The sequence below is a fragment of the Neolamprologus brichardi genome, chromosome 2 (genome assembly GCF_056152115.1).
Source record: "Neolamprologus brichardi isolate AB-2024 chromosome 2, ASM5615211v1, whole genome shotgun sequence".
In the NCBI taxonomy this organism is placed as follows: Eukaryota; Metazoa; Chordata; class Actinopteri; order Cichliformes; family Cichlidae; genus Neolamprologus; species Neolamprologus brichardi.
This window is the reverse complement of record NC_142105.1, coordinates 16,207,347-16,213,346: the sequence shown is the minus strand read 5'-3', so window position 1 is coordinate 16,213,346 and position 6,000 is coordinate 16,207,347. Positions and strand designations below refer to the sequence as shown.

General features: G+C 41.0%; 1 pseudogene; it reads right to left on the bottom strand.

Annotated features, from left to right (window-relative positions):
* Positions 1 to 3,754: 3,754 nt before the first annotated feature.
* LOC148106107 (uncharacterized) lies at positions 3,755 to 4,525 on the bottom strand (annotated as a pseudogene).
* Positions 4,526 to 6,000: the final 1,475 nt, after the last annotated feature.

The following is a 6,000-nucleotide window of genomic DNA, read 5'->3' as shown; positions in this document are numbered from 1 at the left end:
ACGACTGAAAAATCAATGCAAACATTTTAAAAAACAAGGTACCATTCAGAGGTTAGTGTGTCCTAGGTAAGTGGCTCATCAACAAGTCAAGTCATCAAGTCATCAACAGGTGACCCCACAAAAAAAAGGGTAAGGGTATACTTAGTTTTAACATTTATTTATATATTTAATATGTATTTAGTAATGCAGTTTATCTGATGTCATATTTAGCCAGTTTTAAGACCTGATGAGAACAAAATGATTTTTTATGGCTCAATATGTATAATCTTAGAAGTAAGAACTTGTGTACTTTTGTATTACCATGACTGGAGATTAAAACTTGGATGTCACAGTTATGAGCACTGCAACATGAGGCTCAACGGCACATCACTTAAATTCATATCAGTGGGTATTTATTGCTAAAAATTCTATCACATCAGGGTCTTGATAAATTAAATGAAAAATGTAAATATGTATTTATTCCGGGTTTTTTTTGTTTTTTTTTTGCACTACTTTTAATCATTACTACGCACTGTGCCATTTATGGCCCATCAAGCTTCTGTGAGTCTCACTGTGAGTGCACCTCCTTACACTCACGTTACATATGAAGTATCACTGACAGGTGCCTGAGACAGGTGAAGCGAAGTAATCAATACTTATGTTCCCGTTAGTGCAATACAGGCTTCCCAACACATGTGAAGCCAAACAATAATTGCGCACTAACAAATGATACAAAGTGAAGCCTGCATGGACACGATCACTGTGTCAACTTGAACGGTGGTTTGTGGTTAGAGTAACAAACTATTACAAACAAAAGCTGCTGCCACACCAGGTCAAATCCCTCTATACCGCCGTCAGCTTCCTCCATGCTGCTACCTGTATGTTACTACTGCTAAAAACTGGTGCAGGAAATAAGGAACAACACAGAAGAACATTGACTCATCAGCCCAATAGATGAAAGGTTTTACAGTTTTATTATTGTTTGCGTGCACTGACGCCGTCCTTGATTATTAACTTGGAGTTGGTGGGGCTGATCCAATTTTCAGTTTGGAAATCTGATTTGAGGGAATGTTCCAAATGAACATTTTCACTTGGGACTCGAGCATTCCAATTTAATCTGTAATGCACAGTAAACCTATAGAGCTTAGAAGTTGCAATGCATTCTTGGTAGTTGCTGCCATGTTGTTTTCCACACAAAACAGAACAAACAGAAGCTAACAAGTAATAAAGAGGAAAACACGTTAATAAACCCTGAAAAAACACTTGGCTCTGTATGCACTGTATTACCAAAAGTTGATATTCCATTATCAACTCGGACTTGCATGAAACAGTCCCATAATGCACTGCACTTGACATGATGTCATGATCCCAAGCTCTATATGCAATGGAGGAAATGCCATTTTGACTTGTCAGAGCTAACCATAAAATATTAGCTAACAATGAACTTCCTAATTGACCAAGATAGGAAAGTAATGCAGCGAGAAAATAAAGGAGCTGAAACGAGATTCCAATGATACCCAGAAGTATTTAGTCTTAAAGCAGGTTTATGAACAAAAGCTTAATACAGAAAAATGAAACTCAAGAACAAACACGGAGTCGGTCATGAATCAACCTTCTTATTTGAAGCTCTTCGTGAACAGATCTGCCAAACAGATTTTCATATTTGTGAACAGGTGCACAAGACAAAAACTATTTTGTGTTCTCCACATCCTTCTGCTCCCTCGTTCATGTACAAACGTTAACGAGGCCCCATTGGCAATTATGAAAAATGACAATTTAGGCAGCATTTTTTTCATATAATTAGAAACTAATTTAAATACATCCAAAAAGCAAAATCTAGAAGGATGATGAAATGAATGACATTCGTGTTGTCTCTCAACAACAACATTAATATTAATGTTGAGCCTGTAGCTGGTGGCCACAGATGTTGGTAAATTTGTGTAAAACACAGGGTCTCCTTGCCCATGTGAATGTGACACATAAAACACAGCAGGAGGGTAATTCCTAAATCGCATGAGATGGTAATATTAATGATGTGCAAACAGGCTTTAGTTCTACTCACATGTGCAGCGTGGTTGCAGTGTGGTCTGTCTGTACATGTTAATGAACAACATGGACAAAAAGAGGCAGACAGATGTAATTATAAGCAGTGTGGTAGGGCAGGACCATTCCAAGTAGGACCACTGCAAACAAGTACAAGAACACATGCACACAGACACACACACAAAACATGGGACAGTGTCCTTGGCTGAAAATTGGGCTTTCTGGCCAATTGCCTCAGTCCACAGAGTCGGGAGATTAGCCTAGTTTTCTCTAAACCAAAAGAAAAAGGGAGAAACAAGAGCAAATCTGAAGCATTAATGAGCAGAAAGATTGAAATTTGAGGGATAATTTAGGCTGCCTTGTTTAATTCAGCTAATTTTATTCAAATGCTTGTTATGTCGGTTAACATTCTGATTTTGTGACTTTAAAGTACCAGGCAGATTAGCCTGGTTTTCCCTTCTGAAAGTAAAAACATCAGTGGGTAAGATGAAGGATGTTAAGAGATATATTCTAAAACACTTCTTCAGTAGAGAATCAGAGAGGAGAAACACACAGAATTTATTGCTAGCAAGGGCAGCCCCAAGAGTGAATCTCAGAGACTGACCCTGAGGACTTGCCCTGGTCCTTTATTTATACACTTCAGTGAGCGTTTGTTCCATACATTGAAATGTGGAGGTGTATGTGTGTGGGTGTGTGGCCAGAGTGTGACCCCATGAATGACTTCCCTAAAACTGCTGGTCTGGAAAGTCCAGCAGTCCACCTAAACAAAAAGCACTTAAACCAGAAACAGATATAACTACGTTAATCCTACCGTAAAACAATAAAACAAGGTACGAACTTTCCCATGCTCCCAGGATGTGGGGGTGAAAGCCAGAACACCCTGGAATGTTACAGACTTCCTAGGATGAGACATGCATTCAATAAGCACAAATGGTTACATGCAGTATTCTACCATATACAAACTTATATCATTAAAAGATTATACTGACTACTAAGTACAATTTTCCATTGACATTCCCTCCTGTTTGTCATGTATAAACTTTTAAGTGAGATATCAGTATGTAACATCTTGTTATACATTTTCTGTCACATCGTCATTAATCACACAAAGTCTTCATGTTCCAACAGGTCGGGGTCATCATCATCATTTGTCACGGCTGTATATGCAGCAACAGTGGAAAATATTATCCGGTTAATCATGAGTTTTAAACATGGCAGTATACACGTTACAAAAACACAAAATAAAAATAAAAATATCCCAACTCCGATGAGTAGTCTTTTTAACACCTGTAACCAGGAGCCAGCATAAAGCCAAGAAAACCAGTCACTTGTATCACTCACATAGTCCTGATTTTGGGCCTGCTGGATCTGTCTCAAGGCATTCAGGGCGTCAGTCATGTTTGATGAATGTACATCGTCTGGTATGTAAGTGCAGCAGGTGTTATTGAAGAGGACGCAAAGTCCCCCTTTCTCTGCTAATATCATGTCCAGAGCTACTTGATGTTGCATTGCTGTAATCCGTAAGGCGTCGATTTCCTGATTCTGCTGTTCGTTGATCTTACATGAAGCATTCAAGAAAAGTCCAAAACGGTAATCCAGAGTTTCAATCCTCAGCATGTTTTTTCCAGCTCCCACCCAGGGGAACAATGAATGGAGTACTTTCTGTCCAGTAGTCCATAATTTGAATTCCTTGGGCACGTCGCCTCCCCATATCGGGTCATGTGGTTGAAGTTTAGGAAACATTGATCTTCTTTTCCGGCGTACTGTAGAAGTGGTGTTTACTGCAGTCATCCTGAAGGTGTGGTCTGACAGGAATATAGGAGCACATGTTCCTGTCCAGTCTGGGGGCAGTATGAAATATGCCCGTTGTCCACATAGCCAGGCCATTCCTTGCACCCAGTACGTGCCGTTAGAGGGTCCACTCATGTTCACAGGGGCGCCCTCTCCGTGGCCTGCAGTTTGGACACAGTTTGTAGTGTCTCCAAGGGGTCTGTTACCTTTCTCTTGCTGGTAACACATGGAGTGGTTCTTTCCTGACAGTTGGTCCAGGAACACTGGGAAGTGGATAGATATGTTCCGATTTGTCACATTGAAATCAATCCAAAAGAATTGATCACATGTTCCATTACTAAGTCCAACAGCATGTAAGACTGTATCGTTGATGGTGATTTGGCTGTGTTGGAATCCAATGCCAGCGAAACTTGCTGCACACTTTGCTCATATATTCACCATATAGTGTGGGGTGTGTCGACGTGCTGGGCATATGAGAGCAGACATAACAGTTGGTATTTGCCGATTCTGCCTTTGTTCTGTCGTGGATATAACGGTACCAGGCATTGTTCATCCACGGATGTATGTGGTCTTGTGTCATGTCTCTTAGGTGAGAGTTGTCGTGCGTCCATCTTTTCTGCCTGCCTCGTGATTCAGCTGTTTCCGCCATCAGCTGGGGTCCTGTAAAGGTAAGCATCGTAGTCAAGGTGACCAGGAGGGTCCACCTTCCCATGGCCACGTAGGGGTCCGTCACACCCTACTACCTGGTTACCCTAGAGTTGGCCAATGGCTGGAGGTTGAAGTGCGAGCAATTCCCCACGGGCGCCCAATCAGCACTTCCCCCTCGCCACTGAAGCAACCAAGTGAGGGTGAAACTTTCCTCTACTAGTTGATTTCTGTGGAGGAAGTGGAATCCTCTGGGACCTCAACCTTTTTGCAGTGGCTCTGATGTATCCAGGAGGGTCTCTCTGCTATTTTGCAGGCAGTTGGAGTGGTCAGAAGCACTTGGTATGGACCCTCCCACCGTGGCGAGCTCCAATTTTTCCTTTGGAGTACTCGTACAAGAATCCAATCACCTGGCTTCAACCTGCAAGAAATAGGTGAAAAAGAGTCTTGCGGCAGTTTATTATTCAACACAACTTCTCTGTTTGTCAACAATTGAGTCATCCAATCCGCCAGAGTGGTTTCACGGATTGATTTATCTAGTGGTTCGCTAGTAACTGGTAGTGGAAAAGGTCTCCCATGTATAATTTCAAATGGGGACAGTTTATTATTTCCTTGTGTTATTCTCATCCACATCTTGACCAGGCCTACACATTCTGGCCATGGTCTGCCAGTTTCTTCCATTGTTTTCCTGAGCCTTTGTTTTATAGTGCCATTAGTTCTCTCCACTAATCCTGCACTCTGTGGATGGTAAGCACAATGATGTTTCAGACTGAAACCTAGTGCTTCAGATACTTTGCTGATCACGTCATTTACAAAATGGGTTCCATTATCCGATCTCATCAGAGTAGGAATTCCATATGTTGGAATGAAATGATTGCATAGACACTTTGCAACTGAGATTGCGTCTGCTTTTTTCACTGGGTAGATTTCTGGCCATTTTGAGAAAACATCTATAATTACTAGAGCATATTTTGAGCCCTGACACTCATTCAATTCAATGAAATCCATGTGAATTGTATGAAATGGGTGAGGTGGTGTAGGAAAATGTCCTCTTTTTGGTCTTAAATTACCTTGGGTATTATGTTTTTGGCAAGTCATACATGTTCTCACATATTCTTTTGCTGAAGTTTCAAAATTTATAGCATAAAATTGTTGAGTTATTATAAAGATCATCCCTCCCGATGAGACATGGCTTAAGCCATGACTCACTAGAGCGGCTGTTTTGTGTAATGATTTAGGAAGAATGGGTTTTCCTGCTATTTTCATTATGTCGTCAGTATCTAGTACTGCTCCGTGTTTCAGCCATTGCTTTTGTTCTTTTGATGATGCTGCTTTTTGTTCGTCCTGCAGTACAGATAGTGAAATCGTGTGATTTTCATCAGTCGTTAATAAGACTGTAGTTGTTATGGCTGCTGCTTTTGCAGCTTTATCAGCAAAATTGTTTCCCTTTGTAATTTCAGAGTCATCCTTCTGATGTGCTGCACATTTGCAGATCGCTAAACGTCGCGGCAGTTGTACTGTTTGTAACAGTTGCTTCAGCAA